A 23,787-nucleotide genomic window follows, 5' to 3' on the forward strand; every position below is an offset into this window, starting at 1 on the left:
CAACCTCTGTCCCTCTCAAATAAAACTTGCTTTCTATACTTGCCTCTGTGTTTCTCAGGTGTTTAATCTTCAACAGGGGGGTGCAGGGGCCAGGACATGTTCCTGATCTCCAAGATGGATATCCGCTTAGTGGTAAAGTGCATGCCTGGTGTGTACAGGACCCTGGATTCAATCCACAGCATTGCAAAAAAAAAAAAAAAAAAAAAAAATTAATTGTTTTAAAAAGAGCCACAGTCTGGAGAGAGCTTAACTTGTGCCATGAACAAAGAAAGTACCCAGAGAGGTATAAACACAGGTGAGAAGGAGAGAAATGCAATCAATGCAGACCACTGTGATGGGGTTGGATTATTTGAATGTGGTAGGAACCCAGCCTGAGAGGGCAGTGATCTGGGAGCACACAGTTGCTGAGGGGAGGACGAGGGGGAGGAGACCAATCCAACAGATGTGCAACGAGGTTTGATGTAATGGGTTTGGATGAAGAGGAGAGATGGACAGATAAATGGGTGGACTTTGTAGATAAAATTCAAGAATTAAATACAGAAGTTAGGGGGAGTGAAGAATTAAGAATGACTCCCAGATATTTCTGAGTAATGGGTAGGATGGAGTTTTCATTTTCTGAGACAGAAACTGACTGGGACATGAAAGTGGTGGTCAATAGGAAATCCAGAGCTGTGATTGGGAAATAGAATCTTGAGCTGTCAACAAGACATCTGAGCAGAAATCCCAAGTCAGCATTCTCACCTGTCCCATGCTTCCCACTATCACTAACTCACAACTGCCATGGTAGGGGTGGCAGAAAGCTCTGGGCACTGAACAAGAATGAAACACTCAGGCACACAGGTGATGGGTGAATAGGGTACCACAAAGGGAAGGAGCAGAGGAGTGGGAAGGGATGGTTTCAAACTTTGCTTGTTGAGTTACTGTTGCCTCGAGACCTACATTGTAGATATAAAAATTCTCTATTAAGTACAGCAAGAATTTACAAATTAGAGGACTTATTACCAAGAGCACTCTTGACAAGAAGCTAGCAGAGACAGTGACTCAAAGACAAGAATAAAACATGAGGGAAAGAAAAGGCAAAACTTCATTGCAGAGTGAGTTGATATACAAGAGGCTTCTTCTATGTCCTGGGCCTTTAATTCATAGAAACAATGCTTCAGGGATTGTGAATTCTATCATTTTCTCATGGAGCCATGGTCTCCTCACCTTTCAAAAGGAGAAGTTGGCAGAGATTCTTAACCTGGGGTTCCTCTAGATGAGACTACGGCTGCTGGGTGATCTCTGGGAGACCAGGGCTCTTCATCCCTAAATCATTTGCAAAAAAGGTTTTTTTGCTTTGTTTTGTTTTTGTTTTTATTTTCTCATTGATTTTATTTAATTTTTAATTTGCTCTAAGTAGTTATACATGATAATAGAATGCATTTATGCCTTTTGATAAATCATCCATAAATGGAGTATAATTTCTCATTTTTCTGATTGCACATGTTGTAGGATCACATTGGTCACGCAGTCATATATGCACATAAGGTAATAATGTCTGTTTCACTCTACTATCCTTCCTACTCCCATACCCTTCCCCTCCCTTCACTCCCCTCTAATCTAAAGTAACTCTATTCTTCCTTAGAGCCCCGGCCCCTATTGTGAATTAGCATCTTCATATCAGAGAAAACTCAGCCTTTGATTTTTTGGGTTTGGTTTATTTCACTTAGCATGATATCCTCCACCTCCATCCATTTACCGGCAAATGCCATAATTTCATTCTTCTTTAAAACTGAGTAATAGTCATATATATATATATATATACACACACGTGTGTATATATATATATATCTCACATTTTCTTTAAAGGTTTTGTCTATTTTTCTTTTTGTGCGTACACATGAACTTTTCTGTGAACCAAGGTGTTCTCTAAAGATTCCTTTAGCTCTGATGTTCTTTAGACCGTTATTCCATGTTTGAACATTTCATTGATTTCAGAACTCAGGTGGGATAAGGAGGACATCTGGATAACAGGGCATCTCAGGACAGGTTATGGGAGCCCACATGGGGTGAGGCAGGCATGCACGGAAAGGGAGGTTCTGTGCAGAAGGTGCAACACAAGTGCAGACGAGTATCTTCATGGGGACACAGCCTGGCATGGGGTGAGGAGAGCATCCACATTGGGAGGTGGGCCCAGTACAAGATGCCAAAGCCCAAGCAGGATTAGAAGGGTGCCCAAGTAGCAGGGAAGCCTGGTGCAGAGTATGGAATCCACAGCAGACAGAGAAAGGTGTTGGTACAGAGGGCGCAGGTATAGAGCAGGGTGGTCTGATAAGGGTTGCCATATCTCAAGTGAGACAGAAGAGGCTTGGCTTATGGGGAAGGAGGGTTCCTGTTGGGGAGAGTTAGCCCAAGAGGAGCAAGGAGGACCAAGTGGGGAGAGGGCTACACGGCCCAGCACCGGTGTTAGAGCCCAAGAGGGTTAAGAAATACCCTCATGAGGAGCAGGGGGACCGACAATGACAGCAGAAGATTGAGTATATTCTGGAAGATTAATCTAGTTAATTAAGAATAATGGGAGCCAAGTTTCTCACTGTCAGAGAAAAGAGTTATAAATATGCAGAAGGGAAACTAGAATGAACCCTAGTTAATGAGTTGCAATTAATGATATCAGTGTGAGCTCATTGTTTTCAGTATACATAAACTGACATAGAAATTAGGACAACTGGAGCCCAGGATTTGGTCCTTACTGCTGCTGGGGTGTCACTGCCCTCACAATCTCCCAGATGACAGCCTGAGGATATAATATCCACATTTACATCTCCATTTATTTCTGTATTCAACCTAATCTGGGGTAATTTGAACATCAAAATAAGTCATGATAGTAACAGATTACAATCCATTGAGTAACATAGGGACCACCACCCAAACTGATATACATACATACATACATACATACATACATACATATGGCAGAATGCATTCACATTATTCCAAAGCATCTTGCCCAAGAATACTTGCCCCAGATTGTTGGTGCAGGGCATGGGGGTAACTCTATAGTGTCAAAGCCCAGCAGACATCACCTTAATCAAGTGCTCAGTTAGTATGACTGATAATGGCACAAATCAAAGTCATGCGCCCTTGAGAGGATGCAAGAACACAGCGTCTATTTTGTGATATTTCTGCCAAAGATATATAACCTGAAGGTAATAATGATCAAACATGAACAAATCCAGACTGGGTATTCCACGTAATAATTTCATACAGTGTTAAGGGCATAAAATTCAAGAAAAAACTGAAGAACTGTTCTAGATCGATAGAAACTAAAGACACCTGTGCTAAAGGCAATGGGTGGTCCTGAGGACTGAATCCTTAGGATAGCTGATAAGACTCGAATGGGGTCTACAGACTAGATGATAATGAAGTGTCAGAATTAAATTCTTGGTTCAGATGGCTGTATAATGATGCAAGCGGATGTCCTTGTTTGTAGAAATACATTGACGTGTTCAGGATGATGGGCAACTCACTCTCAAATGACTCAGGAAAGAATAGTCCTTTGTTCTATGCTTGAAATTTTCTTTGAGTTTGAGATTGTTTTAAATTTCTAAAAACAAAACAAAAAGTGGAGGTATAAAAGTTCAAGAATAGAGAAGACATAGTGGAAGAACAAGTTAAAAGGAATTGCTTTACCAAATATAAAGATATATTTTAAAGGGATTGTAGTTAAGACCATATGGTGCTCATTGGCACAAGGGTAGAGAAATGGACTAAGAGAACAGAATAGAGATCCCATAAACAGCCCCACTTATAAATGGATACTTATAAATGGAGACTTCATAAATTGCTAAGCACTGCAGAACAGTGGTAAAAAGAATAAATAGTGCTGGATTAATTAGAGGTTCATGAGGAAAAGATTAAAATTAGACTATATCAAACACATACACAAGCATTAATTCCTGATGAATTACAGATCCAAATGTGAGATGTGAACAATAAAAACTGGTGTTGTCCAATAGAACTTTCTAAGTAACAATATACCATATAATATATTAGCCCCTAGTCACATATAGCTTTAAATCATTTGAAATGTGACTAGTGTAACTGAAAAACTGTAGTTTTCATTTAATTTAATTTAATTACTTTAAATTTAAATAGTTATTGTGTCAGTCAGTTTTTTTACTATGACCAAATACCTGACACAAACAACTTATAGGAAGAAACGTTTATTTTGGTTTCAGTCCACGGTTGGCAGGCTCTATTGTTCTGGGCCTGAGGTGAAGCAGAAGAATACCATGGCAGAAGGATGGAGGAAGGAAGATGGAAAGATGCTCAGTTCACAGCAGCCAGGAAGGAGAGGAGCAGGCAGATAGGGGACAGCGACAATATATAGACCCCAAGTGCACATTTCCTAGGACCTACTTCCTCCAACCATGCCCCCACCTGCCTATACTTCTAGTAATTCATTCAGCTCACAATGGATTAATCCACTGTTGAGGTCAGAACCTCACGATCCAATCACTTCCCCCAGACCCCACCTTTGGTCACTGCTGCTTTGGGGACCAAGCCTTCAACACATAAGTTTTTGGGGGACATTCCAGATTCAAACCATAACATTTATGGCCAGTGGCTACTGTATTGGACAGCACAGATCTAAAGGATAATTTAAGAAAAAAAAATTCACAACCTTACCATAGGAAAAAATTCTTAAATAAAACACAGTGTCCAACCTAAGTTAGTATATAATGGAAAAATGATACATTGCACTTCTTTGTAATTAAGAACATTCAGTTTTTATTAAGAGAGTAGGGATGGTAAATTACAGCAAAGAAAAAGCATATGGATAAAAGACTTATTTAGTATATACCAAGAATGATTACAAACCAATAAGAGAAATACAACAGAAAAACGTACAAGAGACTTTATAAATGGTAATATCGAAATGACTGGAAAACATATATAACATGTACCCATTGTCATTAGTGATCAGGGAAATAAAAATTATAACTATATTCACATACCACTATCCTCTTCCCAGGTTGGCTAAAATTTAAAAGATTGACAACATCAATCTTGATTTGAATGAGTAGGAACTAATACTCTCATATACTACTGTTCAGAGTATACATTGTTAGAACCATTTTGGACAACCACGTGGCCTTACATAAGAAGTTGAAGATAAGCATTCCCTTGGACCCAGCAATTTCATTTCTAAGCACATACCCACAGGAACTTAGGCATATGTGCACCCAGAAACATGTTTAAGAACAATCATCCTCATTATTATTCATAATAGGAAAAAGTAGAAACAAGCGAATGTCCATCAACAATAAATTGATGAATAAGTTATGGTATAATACACAGAATATTACATAACCATAAAAATAAATGAACTACCGATATATCTAACATGGGTGAATATCACAAACCTCATATAGAGCAAAGGAAATTTTGCTGGTTATTTTGGCAAAGACAATTTAAATTTAAAGCCAATTTAACTGGGGATATAGTTCAGTGGTAGAATGCTTGCTTGGCATGCATAAGGCCCTGGTTTGATTCCTAGCACCACAAAAAAAAAAAAAAAAAAGAATATAAATAGATAAGGTAAATTCAAAGTCTCTTTCAGTGTTGCCTTTCACCTTCAAGCCTATCCTTCCATGCTTTGCTTTGCAATGCTGAGACTAAGACTCTCTAAATCACATTTCGGCTTTGCTAACTCCCTCCCTGCTAGGTTGCACCAAAGGGTCCACAAGAGAGACTGCAAGGCTTGAGGAGGAAGAGGAGAGCAGCTCCTTCTGCAGCATTATCAGTTATTTTCAGGTTTTTCTCCATCACAGAAAAGGCATCATTACGTCTTCTCAGAGGTCTGAATTTAGCTCCACAGCATCCCTCCTTATATCAAAATTTTAGTAATTCCAATTTCTGTCCTTTGCTTTCCCAGCCCTACACATGATAATTGCATTCTGAGGTGGTTCTCTCCATGATACCTTAATGTATCTTTTGGCCTTTTTGATTCTTCAATTCATTTGTTAGCAATTCATTAAATTACCTCTGGGGCTAGGGGTGTAGATCAGATGTAGAGTGTGTGCTTAGCATGTGCAAGGTCCTGCGTTTAACACTTACTCTGTAAAGAAATTTTTAAAAAGATCTCTGTTAAATAACTTGCATGGCTTCTATAACCTGATGCTAGCAAACTCAAAATAGCATGATTCCATTTACACAAAATTAAAAAATAGGCAAAATGAGTGGCAGTTTCAGAATGAAGGACAGGGGAATCTTCATTGGAAGGCTGGGGTGAGGTGCCTCCTGGGAGAGCTAGAAGTCTAATGCTGACTTGGATGGTGGTGACAACAGTGTGTTTCCACATGATGAACTCATGGAAGTGATTGTTCAAGCACATTTCTCTGTATATGGTTTTTACTTTAATAACAATTTTTCAAAGCTTAAACTTATACATAAGGAGAGAGATTCTAAAAAACTAACATTCTTTAACAACACTTTTTCTCCTAGTGTAGACTACTGGTAGGCACCAGGATCAAATATCTCATTGAACATGCAGAAGACAAGGTTTCACTCTCAGAGACTCCCCAAGTCTCTGGGATGGGACCCAGGAGTCAGAAACTTTAGCAGGCTCTCAAGAAACTTTCATACATGCTGAAGTTTGAGGATCCCTAGTACTGACTGCACTGGTCCTCCTCCCATTAGATGGAATTATCCATAGCAACACTGGCCATATCCTTATGAAATGGAGCATCAGCTTTTTCTATCTCCACATTCCTGTCATATTTATTTTAATAAAATTCTAATGTAAATAAACATCTCATGGAATTGAAATATTGGGGTTTCACAAATAACCCTGAATTTCTTCCTGGTGCAAAGACTAGAAATCTGGAAATCTTCAAAAGGTCTAGGTATAAGGTTGATTTAAGTGGTGGTTCTTGTCCTTTCATGGATCTTTGGATCTATCTGTGGGTAGCTCTGAAGACATTCTGGAAATCTGCACAAACACACAATTTGCATACGACTTTGGAGAATTTTCAATCTCCCATCTGTAAATCTCCCAGGGATTCATGGATTTATGGTTCAGGATCTCTACTATGGAGACTCAAAACCCATGTGTGGTGTGAATTTTATTTTAGAAACCAGTAGGACCCTGGGTTTTTGGGAGAGGGTGATGTGTCATGAACACTGGCTTTTCTGTTTTGGATACCTCAAAGTAAGGAAAAACTGTAAAAGAAAATTAAGAAGAGTCCAATTCTAGTTCTATTCCTGACAACTGTGGGAACTTGTTCACATTTCTTCATTTCTGTTCATTTTATTTTCTTACACAGTGGCATCAAAATCTGCTCTGCTTTCTTCCCAGGGTTTTTGCAAGGTTCAGATAAAACACAAAATTACTATACATTGAAAAATTTAAGATGCTATATGTCTATTGGACTCCTACTGTCTAGTCAGGTACAGGCCTGACATGGGCTACAGGTGCAAACATTTATCAAATATTTATAGAAATACAAGGCATTGTTCATCATCCACAAACAAAGGGGAAGTGTAAAACCTGCCTCAAGTTGTGATGATAGACTAGGTGAAATCAACAAACACTAAACAACTGAGATTTTTTTAATAGAAAAAGAGAAAATAAATTCACAAAGACAAAACATAGACCTGAGACTCAACCAAATGTACTATGCAAGGAGCTACTGTCACTAATCACTGTGGCTCACTAAAGGACCATGCAGAGAAGACATCCTCAGGCACCCCCCAGTGAAGCCTGTTCCTGGGCCTCACTAGGCTCCATTCTCTGACTGATAGCTGTTCTGCTAATGCTTCCACCCTTCTTTTCTCTCTTGTCACTTGGAAGTGTGTTCTCATTTGAGTTAATGTAATTGTCTCATTTTAGTATTGTAGGGTCATCTTGTAGCCTATTATCACAGATGATGTTTTTACTACTTGAGATGATCATATTCTGGTCTGCACAACGTAAAAGTAATCTAATCTAATGTAGAGTCTTCATTCTTAGGCATAAATCATTTGAACTAATATTTCTGTCCAAAAACCTATCAAAGGAAGGTAAGAAAGTAACATAATCTACCCCTGCCCCAATTTAGCATCAAGTTTGCTAGTGGGCAGCAATTTTTAGATGTCTTTGGTGTATCACTCTTGACCAGATTCTACTTTCCACTATTTTTGGTACTCTCGGGACTATGATTTTAATATAAAACAGCATAAAACATTTGTTTGAAAAAAGTTGGAAGAGTTTTAGTATCCTTAAGCTCAGCATTGTTCATAGAAATGTTCTCCTACTATGGACTGCTGACTGTTACATAACACTGGAAAGTGTTATATTATAACACATTCTAATGGTTTCATGTATGGAGCCGGAGATGGAGCAAACAAATCTTACCCAGTTTCAGAAGAATTTGCATTACATTTTTAAATTCATATTTGTATCATCAACTGAGATAATAACTGAAAATATACCAAGATTTTCTCTGACAATAATGGATACTGTACTGAATTCATTATTACTTGAGTCATCAAATAGAAGAGTCTATCTGGGGAAACTAATGAGTTTAGTGATCACATGGAAATTAATATGACATATGCTAGGTCATATTTCTAGTATCAATGCTTGAAGCCAAAGAAAATATTAATAAATGTATGTGTACTTTTGTTTATCATAAACTGACATCCAGTTACATAATCATTAGACTCACCAAAGCTTCCTATTTCCAGCACAGAGTAAACATTCTAGGTGTGACTTGAAAATAATAAATTTGATTGTTGTAGAGTCTCATTACTTTATAAACAAATTACGTTTCCTCTTGAAGGAAATGGTTCACCTTTTCCTTGATTTAATAGTTGTACTAAGAAAATATGAAATACTGTAGGTTATTACACAAGTTTTATTTTACTTTCAGAATATCAAAATACATTTTGTCCATTAGACAGCAAAAGCTCTTCCTTTTCTGGATAACTCTATCCTTTGAGTTAACCTCACTTTCTAGAACCTATAAAGTCAGTAATACAATTGACATCCATCAGAAACATCTTTAATCTTTGGAAACATCATCACCAGCATCGTTATCATGATCATCATCACCATCACTATGATTTACTGAGAACTTCACTTGTGTTATATTGGTTAATTATCACAAAAACTCAGCAGGGATGTAATTGTTCCCATGTCAGAAATTAGGAAGTGGAAATTACAGAAGTTAGGTAACTCATCCAAAGTCACATGGATAAGTAGTGGAGAAAGAAGTCAAACCCAGGCAATTTTACTCTGGAGCTGGGCACTACACAGTGCTGCCTTAGCTTCTACACTCTGCATCATCATAAAGGGGTGGACACAGAATACATCAGTGAAATGGATACTAGGTGACCAGGAAGAATTCTATTTCATAATATAAGAAACACTAGAATTATGTTAAAGGGGAAATTTGTAGAGTACTTATTGTACTCTAGACATTGTGGTAAGTTGCTATATACACATTACCCAGTTTAATCCTCATGTTAACTGATGGCATAATTAATTCTGTTAACACCATTTTACAAATGTGAAAACTGAGTCAGAGACTTAAGAATCTTGGCTTAAATCATACAACTAATCAATGACAGAGTCAAGATTTTAATCTAGGTCCATTTGCCCCCAAACTCCATATACTTAACCACTCTGCCAATCTGTGTCTTAGGACACAAAAGTATCCATGTAGCCTGATGTTGATTTCATAGTCATATATTCACTCACACATATTTGTGTGTACATGTATACAGGGGAAAGACTGGAAGAAAACACAAAATATTTTGAAGTGGTCACCACCAAGATTATAGATGGTTTTTATTGTCTTTTCTTTCTTGTATTTACCATTTTCCATTGATGAACATTTATTTTTTAATCAATACAAATATTAATAATATAAAAGACACATATTACTTATGCATAATACTGTCCTCTGGAACCCATGCTCCAGAGAGGACGAGCAAACTCTCCTTCTGTCCTCAGCCTTTTCCAGAATGCTCACCCCATTTCCAGCCCTCATCTGACACCAGATTGACCTGGAGCTCATATGTGAAGGGGATCTTGCCACTCCAGACCATCACTTCCCTCAGCCCTCTCTTGAGACTCACATTATCTGTAAAGGCCACTTTCTCCTCCTATTCAATTGATCCTTCTCCTTCGTGCAACCCTCTCCCACCAACCTTAACATCTTTCTTAATAGCTTCAATATCTACATGACTGACACATCCAACACTCAGGTCAACCAGTTCCTTGGTTTCCTTTGACCAAAGAATCACTTTTTCTCCACTCCACGATTGCCCTCCTCTTGTGAGACTTTACAAGTCAACAAAACATGTTTTACTTCCAAAATATTATGTCCACAAGCTTTTAACCTCTATGTCACTTGATCAAGTACTTTTATCATATTTCACCTTTATCATGACAAAAAAATCCTTGATTTTTCAATCTTCACTGGCCCTTGCCTTTCTTCACATTTTTTCTATAGTAAACTCTGTGGCCATCATTTTAATCCACTTTCTTCTCTCTCCCTTCATCACATTCAACTAAACAGAACCAGGCACCCATGTCTGTACCCAGCAATTAGATTTGGCCAAATTCACAAAGTGACTTTGCTTTAAAACTCATAATCCCACACATCAAATAGGCTTCCATTCTAATGGAATAACCCTATGCTTTTTTGCTAGTAAGATTATCCTTCTTGGTTCCATTTTTTTCTCTCTCTTCTCAAATCTTTTACCTTTCCTTATGATCTCTTTACACCTTCCACCCACTTTTTCCTTATATTTGGTTGAGAAATAGGAGCTGTTGTTAGGTGTTTACTTCCTCATCTTCCCACCATCAGATTTACAAACTTACTTGTACCTATGCTGTTGTCTATTTTTCCTTTAGTTACTGAAGAAAAAACTTCCCTTTCTGCCAAATGCGTCTTTACATGTATTTTCTGGATTCTATCCCTTCTCAAGAAATTCTCTCCTTAGTGATCCTTTCTTTTACCTGAAACACCAACTTTTCTTTAGCTCATTTCCCAAGATCTGATAACAGAATCTTGCGACCTTCAACATTTCTGGGCAAGGGCAAGTGTTAGGATAATTGATGGGACTACATTTCTTTGGAATCAGCTAGTACCAGATTTAGTTCCTTAGGTCCCTACTGGACCCACCCATATCCATTACAGTCTGACTGTATAAAAGAATTCTGTATTTCCAGAGCACTGTCCTTGTTGGTCATCCAAGAGAATAGGTATGACAAATGCACTCTCCTCTTCTAGAAACTAGGTACTCTGGCTAGAAGAGATGTTCTGCTAAGGTAGGTAAGAAACATGGCACAGGAAACATCATGGTGACATGGTGACATGGTGACATCTTGTAAGTTTTGTAAAGCACTTGTAATATCCATGATAGATCTAACTTCCTAAAGTTGACTTCACTAGGAAACAAATTGCTACATATGCTTATGAGATAGATAAGAAACAGAATAAAGATTGTTGTACACATAATGATGGGAAACCAGGAATATTGGTCATTCTCTCTGGCTTTAGTCATGCATTCTAAATATGCCAGCTCTTAAAAATAGTTTCCTTTAATCTTTTGTGTATTACTGGGCAATAAACTAAACATACTATGGACAGCCACTTCCCTGGGGAAGGTTTATTCCAGCAAATTATGTAGATCTTGTGACTCTGCTCTTGTTCAAGAGGTAATTCCACTCCTAGAATCTTTGCCAATCATCTCTCTGCTTTCAAACTAAGCTTTATAGATGGTGGGAAATTTCCTGGACCCAGAAAACAGTAATTGAAGCTTCATCTTACATACTGCTAATCTGACTGCCCATGGACAGACTGATATGAAGAAGGAGACAAAAGAAGAGCTACTGAACAATGAGAGTGATCTACAGAATCAAACATAGCCAGCCATCAATCCTCACAAGTCATCTGTCTTAGAGATGCTCCACTTAGAGGAATCTGTGAAGACCAAGGCTGCTCTTACATAGTACTATAGGTCTCCTCAAGACCCAACTAACTTCTCCATGGCATTGACTATGCAGGAAAGTCCAGTAGGATGAACTCCAACAAGAAAAGAAGAGGGGCAGAGAAAGGTGAGAGAGGGTATGGGAGAAGTTCTCCCAGGCATACAGCTCATCTGACTGTGAATGGGATAATGAGAACCAATGAGAAAGAAAGGGAATAATCTGCACCCATTGTCCTCAAAGCACAGTCTATAGACTGTTAAGTGCATGTGATAAACACAGAAATTGAGTATAATTAGAAACTGTTAAGGGAATTTGACACAGTAATTCTGTCTGTCGAATCGACCAGTAAAATTTTAAACTTGTATTTTACACGTCTTTATTTTTCTCTAGAAATCTATTTTATCATATTTTTCAGAAGTAAAGATCTGGTACAGATTGTGGAAAAACTTCCCAGGTTATGAGAAGCACTGATTTGGACTAATATTTTAGTGAATTCTTAGTAAGAGCATTTTCTAGATAATATAGCTACCTCCTCCCTGTTGTCCAGAGGGCTTACAAGAAAGTCGTTTGTGTGCTACTAGCCAAAAAGAAATGGGATCTTGTTACTTGTTATCTATTTATGATTGAAATTTTTTCCCTTTTTCTTAAAGTTTTCTCTTGAAAGCTCTCTTCTTGGCTTACAGACAGCACCTTCTTGCCCTGTGTATACATGGCCTCTTTTCTGTGTGTACACATCCCTCATGCTTCTTCTTTTTTAAGGACCCTAATTACAATGGATTTGAGTTCCACCCTTTGACCCAATTTAATCTTAATTACCTCTTTAACAGCCCTACCTCCAAAGGCAGTTACCTTGGGAGTTAAGGCTTCAACACCTGGATGTTGGGGGACACTGTAAAGACTGTGACTGGACCCCTGCCTCAGCTGCTACTCTGAATTATACTCAGTAATAATTCTGCAGCAGGGACATGAAGCAGGTCTCAGCAGAGGACAGATGCATTCCTATGCCATCAGGACCACATGCACTGCCTCCCCATTCCTTCTCAGTCCTTCAAGCATCTCCTCCATGTACTTGCTCCTTTGCTTTGTTATTGACAATTCAAAATGTGTAGGGTGTGAGGAGTGGACCCTTCATTAACTCCAATTTCTAAGATTATAATAATATGAAACCCAGATTATGATATTGAGAAGGCAAGACATTGTATAGAGCAATCTCCTCAAAGTGTGGTTAAAGATCAAGTAACTGAGGTCTATAACTTGTTTGTGAATTAAATTTAAAAGGTCATTGTAGCAGATTCTGTCAATACCCAATCCATAACCCTTAGCCTTAATATTGTGAAGTCCAAAGGCCCGAATGCTTTTTCTGTGACCACATTGTCAGCTTTGCCTGCAGGTAGCACAGAGTAGAAGTTCCAGAGAATTTAGTATCACAGTCGCACCCCAATAGTGTGCAGCCAGAGACTGAGGAATTCATGTTCCTGCATTAATTCCCAGGAGGCCCCCAGTGGGATCAAGCTGCAGTACCCTGCATGGTAACTGGTTTGTTGTATTTTCCCCATCTAACTTTCTACTCTCCAACCTGTGCTTCTAAAAATAACTTCCAAATAATAACTTCCACTTGAATCATCCACTCATATTCCTACCCTTAGAGTTTATTTATTAATAACAAAAGAAATCTGATGGATACCAACTTACCTAAGAGAACAAACATAGCATCACCAATAATGGGACAAATTGAGGTAATGGGAAATCCACAGCATCACCCATGAAGTATTCTTCCCAAAAATCTGCAAGTCAAATTCATTCATGAGGAAACAATTACACACTGTTATGGGTTAAAATGTGTCCACCCCAAATTCGTATGTTGAAATTTTAACCCCTAGTACCTTAGAAGATAACCTTATTTGGAAATAGAGTCTTTGAATATGAAGCTTAAATAAATACTGGAGTAGAGTGAACCCTAAATCCAATGAAAGGTGTGTGTGTGTGTGTGTGTGTGTGTGTGTGTGTGTGTGTGTGTCCAAACCCAAGGCTTCCTGCATGCCAGGCAAGCACTCTACCACTAAGCTGCATTTCCAACCCTGAAGAGTGTTCTTATAAGAAAGTCTTATGAAAATGCACAGGAAAGGTTGTGTAAGAGAGAGAGGCAGAGATTAGAGTTATAATGACCAAAGCCAAGGAATGCCAAGAGTCACCAGGAGCAGGAAGAGGCAGGAATACAACTTGACTTTGGACTTGACTTTGGACTTTTAGTCTCCAGAACCGTGAGACAATTCTCTGTTGTTTTAAGCCTCCTAACTTATGCTACATTGTTAAAGCAGACCCAGGAAACTAATAACACACAAATTCAGATTATGGGGCATTCCAGAAGACACCTGGTCTAATTCTTTCAAAATATCAGTGCCATAAATAGAAACACAAAAAGTGGGATGAGATTGCTCTAGATTGAAAAGGATTAAACGGACAAGATAACTAAATACAATACACGAACATTAGTTAGATCCTGGATATTAAAAGGACAACTAGGGAAAATCAAATATGGAGAGATAATATTATACCAATGTTGAACTTCTTAGGTTCGCTAATGTGCTATACAGTTACAGTGATACGCCATTCTTAGGAGTACAGAGTACTTAGGAGTGATGTGCTGTGGTGTCTACCACTTACTTTCAAATGTTAAAATATATATGCATATATATGTGTGTGTGTGTACACACACACACACACACACACACACACATCCAGATTGATCAAACTGTGGCCAAATGCTACCGATTGGTAATTCTAGATGAAAGGTAGTGCACTATTCTTTCCATTTTTTTTTTTTTTTGGTAGTTTTGAAATATTTCAAAATGAGAAATTGAGGGAACTATCACATTTCTTGGGTTTGATGGTTTATAGTAACCAACATCTTTTTCACAGACGTGGAGCCTCCATTTGCTTTCTAACACATTAACTAGTTGTGAACAAGTTGGTAGACTTGTTCAATTCACAGCTTGTTGAAGTGAATAGCTATGAAAGAGATAAGAATATATTCCCTTTTAGAAACCAGAAGTGAATTGAATAGAATATTCACCCCAAATTTAGAGCTCTTAGGGAAAGAGAGAGAGAGTTGCATCTCATACATGCCATTCTGCCTCTGGGAAAACCTGGACTCTAGATATGTCATTGAGCAGGCATCCCACAAAACCAACACACACACACATGCACATACATGAACAAGAGCAGGTGCACACACATGCACACCAAACTAAACAATTAAATTTCCAAGATTCACAACCTAGATGCCCTTCAGTAGATGAATGGATAAAGAAATTGTGGTGTATATATATATATATATATATATATATATATATACACACATATGATAATGAATATTATTCAGTCTTAAAGAAGAATAATCTTATGACATTTGCAAATAAATGGATGGAATTGGAGCATATCATGGTAAGTGAAATAAGCCAATCCCAAAAAACCAAAGGCCAAATGTTTTCCCTGTTAAGTGGAGGATGATATATGATGGGGGGATTGCAGAGTGAAAGAAGAATGGAGGAACTTTAGATTATGTAGAAGGAAATGAGAGGGGGGAGTATGAAAAATCATGGAATGAGACAGACATCATTACCTTAAGTACATGCATGATTACACGAACAGTATGAATCTACATCACGTACAACCATAGAAACAAAATGATGTATATCATTTGTGTACAATGAATCAAAATGCAGCCTGTAAAAAATAAATAAATTTTTTAAAAAGAATAAAATTCGAACTTCAAGTTTAAAAAAATAAAAATAAATTTCCAAGGTTCAACCAACTTGTCTTTTAGCACTTTTCATATCCCAGATTTAAATTCATCATTCCTTTTAAGATAATTATTAAATGCTGTAGACTTAATTCATGAAATAAACCTTTTAAATGTATTTTTCTTCCTCAATTATTTAGACTCAAAGTTTATGTGACAGCACTGAGAACTCTGAATAGGCTTCCATCATAGTCAAAGTATTGCTTCTCTCTGGACACCTTAGGGTAATTTCTGACATTATGACAAATATAAAAACCTGAATGGCTGAACTTGGGAGAAAAAGTAGTTATATTATAGCATTATAAAGTATCTCTCCAAAGGATCCATTCAGTCATATATTAGAGTTCATTTCTATAACATAAAATTTCATTTCTACACTGGGGAATCTCAGGAATAGTTGCTTTATATTGTTCTGGGATTTCCTTCAAGAACAACTGGAAAAGGATGCCTCTAGCACTGCTGTAAGAATATAAGAGGTAAGATGTCCCTTCTCTGGACATAGTGATTAGAGGTAGAATATAAATAAAATTTTAATAGGTAAAATAAGTGACAATGGGGGTGAGTAAGGTATAGACCTCCTGGGTCCTCTGATTCACTTTTGATTTTATTTTCTTTTCAAAACTCTTCCTACACTGTCTTTCCTGCATCATTCTCCTGGTTTTCTTCTGGTCTGTCTGGCTACTCAACTTTATTCTCCTTGATGATTCCTTTTCTTTCAATCGTTGTTCACATATTATCTTCTCTTGGAGTCTTTTCCTGGTCTATCTTCATTCCACAGTCTCTCTGGTACTCTTGCCCTCAGCTTCAGCTATCAATGATGACCCTCAAATGTGTACATTGAGCCAAAAATTGTCCCTGAGAACTTCAAAATCAATTATGTTCTTACCTGCTGGATATCTCCATGCCTATGACCCATTGGAACCCCAAGTACAACCTATCCACCACTCATATAATTCTTTCCTCAATTGTTTATCCTCCTGCATCCCCTTGATCAGCAGGTGATAACCTTTTCCCAGAATAGGACTTCTTATCTGAGAATTTTCTCTCTCTCTCTCTCTCTCTCTCTCTCTCTCTCTCTCTCTCTCTCTCTCTCTCTCTCTCTCTTTCAAGCTAGCTGTTCATTAAATTCTTTTAAATATTTTTCTTTTCTCCATCTATACTTTTATGGCTCAGCATTTCTAGTAATATTCCCAAACTGCCTTCCTCTTTTGGAAAACAGGTGAATCTACTTCTTACATTATTGTCAGAATGATTTTCTTAATATTCAAATAATTTAGTGTCCCTATGCTGTTTGCATTCCTTAAAACCCTTCTCCCTTTACTACTGGAAGAAATGCAAATTCCTTAGAGTGTTCTACATAGCCCTTTCTTATCTTACTCTTTGCCCTTTTACATCCATTCTGCCACCATGATGAATTACATTTCCAAGTCTTGCTCTGCTGCCTGACACCTTTGCACACTCTGCTTCCCTTCTCTGCAATACCTTTCTTCTATTTACTTGCCCATTTGATGCCTACAAACCTTGAAGGAGTCAGCTCAAGCACAATCTCATCTGGGAAGACTGTTCTTACTCTGTCAGTCCGATTAGTCATCTCCATGTGCTGACATACTGTTTACCCACCAACACATGATATTATATAATTATATCAGCATAATGTTCTTGCCTGTGTTCTTTACTGGATTGCAAAATTCCTAAGTGTCAGAACTCTGTCTTTATGTCCACACAGTTTGGCATATAACATGTGCCAAATGAATATTTATTAAATGTAAATCCATGTTAAAAATTTAAATTGAAGAAAACTTGCAGTGTATTGGATCATTCAAGTATAATTGTTAACATCAGATTTAACATTGGTACTGAAAGACACAATTAAACATTCATTTTTCTCCGTGCTGGTTAACCAGAGATTAATTGTTGTATAAAGAAAAAAGGAACTTTTAAAATTTTCTACAGAGGTGGTAACCATGTATAAGAGATAGAGGGATTGAAGAGATATGGGCCAAAGGATGCAAAAGATTAGTTAGATGGAATAAGTTCAAGAGATCTATTGTATATCATGGTGACTATAGCCAATATGAATGTATTGTACATTTGAAAAGTGCTGAGAGTAGATTTTACCATGCAAGAATGATAACCATGCAAGGTAACCATGCATATGTTAAAAACTGATTTAGCCATTCCACAATGTGCAAGTGACTATGTGTGTCTGTGTGAGTGTGTATCATGTTGTACAATATAAATATTTATATTTTTTACTTTTCAATTAAAAATAAAATAATCGTTTAAATTAAAAATGAAATGGCCCGCAAAAATTGTTATATTGGTTGTAAATTCTCTAGTGGTTTTATAGAAGAACTATCAAATACAGATGTTGTTCTGTTTTTCTAAGTTCTTAATATATTTTTACTTAGAAGAGAAACCTAAGTATTTTTCAACACTGCAGATATCACTTAAGCTTTCTAATTTGCATTCAGCTGAAATGCAGCTAGCTGGAGATTTAAAGAGGAAATACTCTTTCATCATTTATATAACAAGTGCTGCAGGTTCTATAATCTTTATGAGATTCATGTGAACCACTGATTTGTGACAACATCAGTTGACATTTTATAGATCATCAGAATCTTCCTCAAGGCACAAATTTACAGACTTGTATCTAATAGCCAACAGTAACAGAAGTATTCATGTACCTGCTAACATTTATATTCCTGAACCTCACTACAACTTCATTGTACTGTATAATCTTTGACAGCAATTCCTTTTCCTGTTCTCAATCATTCTTGGTTATAAAGCTATAAAATTATGAAAACATGAGGATTAGAATCTTTTAAAAGTATTTTCCTTGTATTTGTTTTCCCAAGAACAAAATGAAATTATTCAGCTAATGGAAGACTTACTTAAGCCCTCCATTTCTTTTCATTACCTATCTGCTTCTTTCCATGGAGAGAAACTTTGTTCCTTCAATATGGAGGGCAGCGAATGTTTACTTCACTCCTCTGGAAGTCCACCTTAGGAACAGAGTCCTATAGCTATTAGACTCTGTATAATTTTCTCTTGTTTCACAGATATGGGGGCAGGGATTACACAGGAGCCTCCAGTATTTGAAGATTCAGAAACAAAATTACAAATCAGTGTGCAGTAATGTTTCAGCACCACGGACAGTGGTTACTATCCCATATGACTGAATTTTTTTTTCAAAAAAATAAAAATAAAAAGGGATGATCATGAACTGAAATCGATTTCCATGCACGTCTGAGTTTTTCAGGATGAACTCAATTACTCCATACAACTATAAAGTTTTAATTTCAAAATATTCTGCCTATAGACAATTACCTAAAATGAATCATTCAAAGTAATTCTTTGAGATACATGAAAAAAAAAAATTAGAATTTCCATTGGTCATTATTTTTATCTAAGAAAATAAAAAGTTAAGCTTACCTAAAATTAAATATACAGATGGACAGGAGACTGTCTTATTCTGTTTTCCGTTGCTGTAACAAAATATTTGAGGGTATGTACTTTTTATAAAAGGGTTTTATTTAGATCACAGTTATGAAGGTCCAAGAGCTTGGTGCCATTATCTGTTTGTCTTCTGTTGAGGACCACATGCTGCATCATATCATGGCACAGAAGCAAAGGTGTAAACAGGAATAAGCAGAAGGAGTAGATATGCCAGGGAACTTGAGGGGAAGCGCTCCGTTTGTTTTATAGCAACTAACTCTCACAGTAACTAAGCTAGTCCCATGAGAGTGAGAGCTCTCTCCCATGAGAAAATATTCCATTCATTAAGGTGAATCCCTCATGGTCCAAGTACTTCTTAAAGGCCCCACTGTCTCTCAACACTGCGACATTAGGGAATTAAGCCTTAACATGATGGGGACAAGACATATTAATGCCATAACAAGTACACATGAATAATTTATAAATAAATGCACATATGTTAGGAATGCATGTTCAAAATTAATATGTGCACAAACAAATAAAAGTTGAGCTTGTTACCAGAGAAGATGGAGCATCACCAAAATTGACCAGGGTAATGACATTAAGAAAGGAAAATTTTAAGAAAAACAAAAGCAAAATAAGAGCAAAATAAAGGTTAAGTTGAAAAGAATAGATATTAAAATCAGGAAGACCAGTTAGGACTGTTGCAAGAATCTAAATGTCAATTTGGTTAGTGGCAGAGGGAAATAAAAACCATCACTCTAAAAGAAGTGTGATCAGGTTTGCATGTAATTGGTAAGGACACCTAGAACTAGTTATGATATGCTTCTAAAATGGCTCTTGGAAATTCTGAAGTAAAATTAAAATACAAGAACCCTCACTAAAAGAGGTGAGATGCCAGAAATCACAGCAATGTGTCCAGCAAAGGCTCAAAAGGTTCAGAAAAATAGCCACATTGAAATGGAGAAATAACAGCCTGGTTTTATTCCTTAGGAGGGTGTATGGGATACATTTTTTGCCAAGATAATCATGAATTCATCCAGGTGCAGTGGCGCACGCCTGTAATTCTAGCGGCTTGGGAGGCTGAGGCAAGAGGATCGAGAGTTCAAAGCCAATCTCAGCAACAGCGAAGCACTAAGCAACTCTGTGAGACCCTGTCTATAAATAAAATACAAAATAGGGCTGGGGATGTGACTCAGTGGTTGAGTGCCCCTGAGTTCAATCTGCGGCACCTAATAATAATAATAATAATAATAATAATAATAATGAATTCACTGGTAAGAAGATGTGTTAGTCAACTTCCCACCACTGTGACAAAACACCTGCAATATCAACTTATGAGGAAAAGTTTATTTTAACTCACAGTTCCAGAGATTTCAGTCCATGGTTTCTTGGCCCCATTGCCTTTGGGTGTATAGTGAGATAGTACATCATGACAAGAAGCACATGGTAGAGGAGGCTGTTCACCTCATGGTGCCTGGGAAGGTAAAGAGGAAGAGGATGGGCCAGGGTCTAAAGATCCCCTTTGAGTATGCATCCCCAACAACCTAGCTTCTTCCACTAAGCACCACCTCCTAAAGGTTTCATTACATCCCAGTATCTCCACAGGCAGACAAAAAAGCCAACACATGGACCTTTGGTGGACATTTAAGTTTCAAACTGTAGAAACTTAATGGTTGTCATTCTCTATGTGCCAGAGTTGATAGTAGGAATATACTATTATGAAACTAGTCTCCATGTATCAGTGGGAATGATAGGATTTTAGCTAGCAAAGGCCAGATGATAGTGAATGTAATTATAATAATGAGCAGCAAGATTGGAGTGGCAGTCAGAAGAACCTAACCCATAGGTGTCTGTGGATAAGTCTAATGGGCAATGTCATGTGTAGGAGTCTGAAACATGAGCAACCCATAGGGTGTTTCTTGACATATGAAATCAAAAGAAATAAAAAATGAATGAGCAGAAAGTAGAGGTCAACTGACGAAAGGATAAAAAGTGCCATCATATCACCTAATTAAAGGTAGGACCATATGGAGATAAGGTGAAAAAAACGGAGTTCTCACCTAGGTACATCTCAAGGTGGGGCTCACCCAGACTCACTTGGTAGTCCTTCTCTTGGTTACAGAATTCATAATCAAGGTGAACATACTTAGCAGCTGTAATGGCTATACATTGATTCTGTGATATGTGAAGTAAAAGTTACTGTAGTAGAAAATGGTTAATTAAAAACAATACCAAAATGGGCTAAGGAAATGAACAGACACTTCACAGAAGAAGATCTACAAGCAATCAACAAACATATGGAAAAATGTTCAACATCTTTAGTAATAAGGGAAATGCAAATCCAAACTACACTAAGATTCCATCTCACCCCAATTAGAATGGTGATTATCAAGAACACAAGCAACAATAGGTGTTGGAGAGGATGTGGGGGAAAAGGTACACTCATACATTGCTGGTGGGGCTGCAAATTAGTGCAGCCACTCTGGAAAGCAGTGTGGAGATTCCTTAGAAAACTTGGAATGGACCTACCATTTGATCCAGCTATCCCACTCCTTGGCCTATACCCAAAGCAAAGGACTTAAAATCAGCACACTACAGAGATACAGCCACATCAATGTTCATAGCTGCTCAATTCACAATAGCCAGACTATGGAACCAACCTAGATGCCCTTCAATTAATGAATGGATAAAGAAACTGTGGTATATATATACAATGGAATATTACTCAGCTATAAAGAATGATAAAATCATGGCATTTGCAGGCAAATGGATGAAATTGGAGAATATCATGTTAAGTGAGATAAGCCAATCTCAAAAATCCAAAAGAGAATGATCTCACTGATAAGCGGATGATGACACTTAATGGGGGGTGGGAGGGGGACAAGAATGGAGGAAGGAGGGACTGTATAGAGGGAAAAGAGAGGTGGGAGGGGGGGGTGGGAGGAAGGAAAAAAATAATGGAATGAATCAAACATCATTACTCTATGTAAATTTATGAATATGCAAATGTTATGCTGTTACTCCATGTACAAACAGAAACAACATCTATCCCATTTGTTTACAATAAAAATAAATTTTAAAAAAATACCAAATATTAGGAAAAATGGCATGAAGTAAGACTTATCCTTCAGAGACTTAAAGGATACAAGGTGGGTGGTCTCCATTATAGCCCCATTTTATTACCAGTCTAGACCCTTGTATTAGTCTACTTAATGTTGCTGTAACAAAATGCCTGAGGTTTGTTATTTTAAGTATAAGAGTTTTATCTAGTTCACAGCTTTGGAAAGTCCAGGATCAAATAGTCATACTTCTTCATTCTCTGCTAGGCAGAGAAATAGAAAGGAATCTGGCCATGTGCACAAGGAACAAACTGTGTGGGGTGGTCTTGCTTTATAACAACTCCCTTTCATGAGAACTAACTTCTGTGAGACCAGCATTAATCCCTTCCATGGACAGTACCCTCAAAGGCCTAATTACCTCACATTAGGCCCCGCCTCTTAAAAGTTCCACTACCTCAATACTACCTCATCAAGGTTCAAGGACATAAAACTTTGGGGGGAAAAAATCTAAACCATAGCACACCTGTAAAAACCACATAGCTCATGACAGATAATAGTAGACTTCCACAAACTTAATTAAGAGATAGTTCCAATAGCAGCTGCTTGTGAGAAGTAATTTATTTTCTAGAACAGACAAATACAGTCTTTGCAAGTGTGATATTTTTAATACCCACCAGGAAGTAGGATTAAAAGCATGATGCACTCACAAGATGGACTAGTAAACATAGTCAAGACCTTGTCCTAAAGCTCTGCTTTCTGTCCCAATATAGTCAAAGGAGTTCTTAACTGTATGAAAGTCCCACAGAAAACCCTATTGGCCTCCTATATTGATGGTGTCATGTTAATCAAACCTAATCATCTTTAAGTGATCAATTTCTTAAATGCCTTGGTAAGATATATATGCTCCAGAGAGTGAGAGGCCCTACAAAGATTCGGGTGCTTCTGAAAAATAAATGAGTATAAGCATGAATAGAGAGACTAAAGAATGGAAGAAAATCTTTGGCATCTACTCTTCCAATTAAGGATTAATATCCAGAATTAAAAACCCAAAAAACTTAACACTAAAAATAAATAAGTGACTGGTTTGATAAATGGGTAAGTGAACTAAATAGACATTTCTTAAAGAAGAAATACAAATGGCCAACAAATATATTTTAAAGTGTTAACATCCTTAGCAATCAGGTTAATGCAAATAAAAACTGCACTGAGATTTCATCTCACTTCGTTAGAATGGCAATCATCGAGAATAAAAAGAATGCTGACAAGGATGTAGGGAAATGGGAACTCTTATCCACTGTTGGTGGACTTGTAAATTAGTACAACCACTATAGAAATCACCATATGACTCAGCTACATCACTCCTCATTATGCAAAAGAACCAATGTCAGCATACTATAGTTATACATACAGATCCATGTTTATAGCAGAGTAATTCACAATTGCTGAGTTATGAAACTAGACTAGATGAACTGATTAAGAAAATGTGGACTATATACACACAGTGGGTGATACTCTGCATA

This window comes from Sciurus vulgaris (genome assembly GCF_902686455.1).
Source record: "Sciurus vulgaris genome assembly, chromosome: 5".
In the NCBI taxonomy this organism is placed as follows: Eukaryota; Metazoa; Chordata; class Mammalia; order Rodentia; family Sciuridae; genus Sciurus; species Sciurus vulgaris.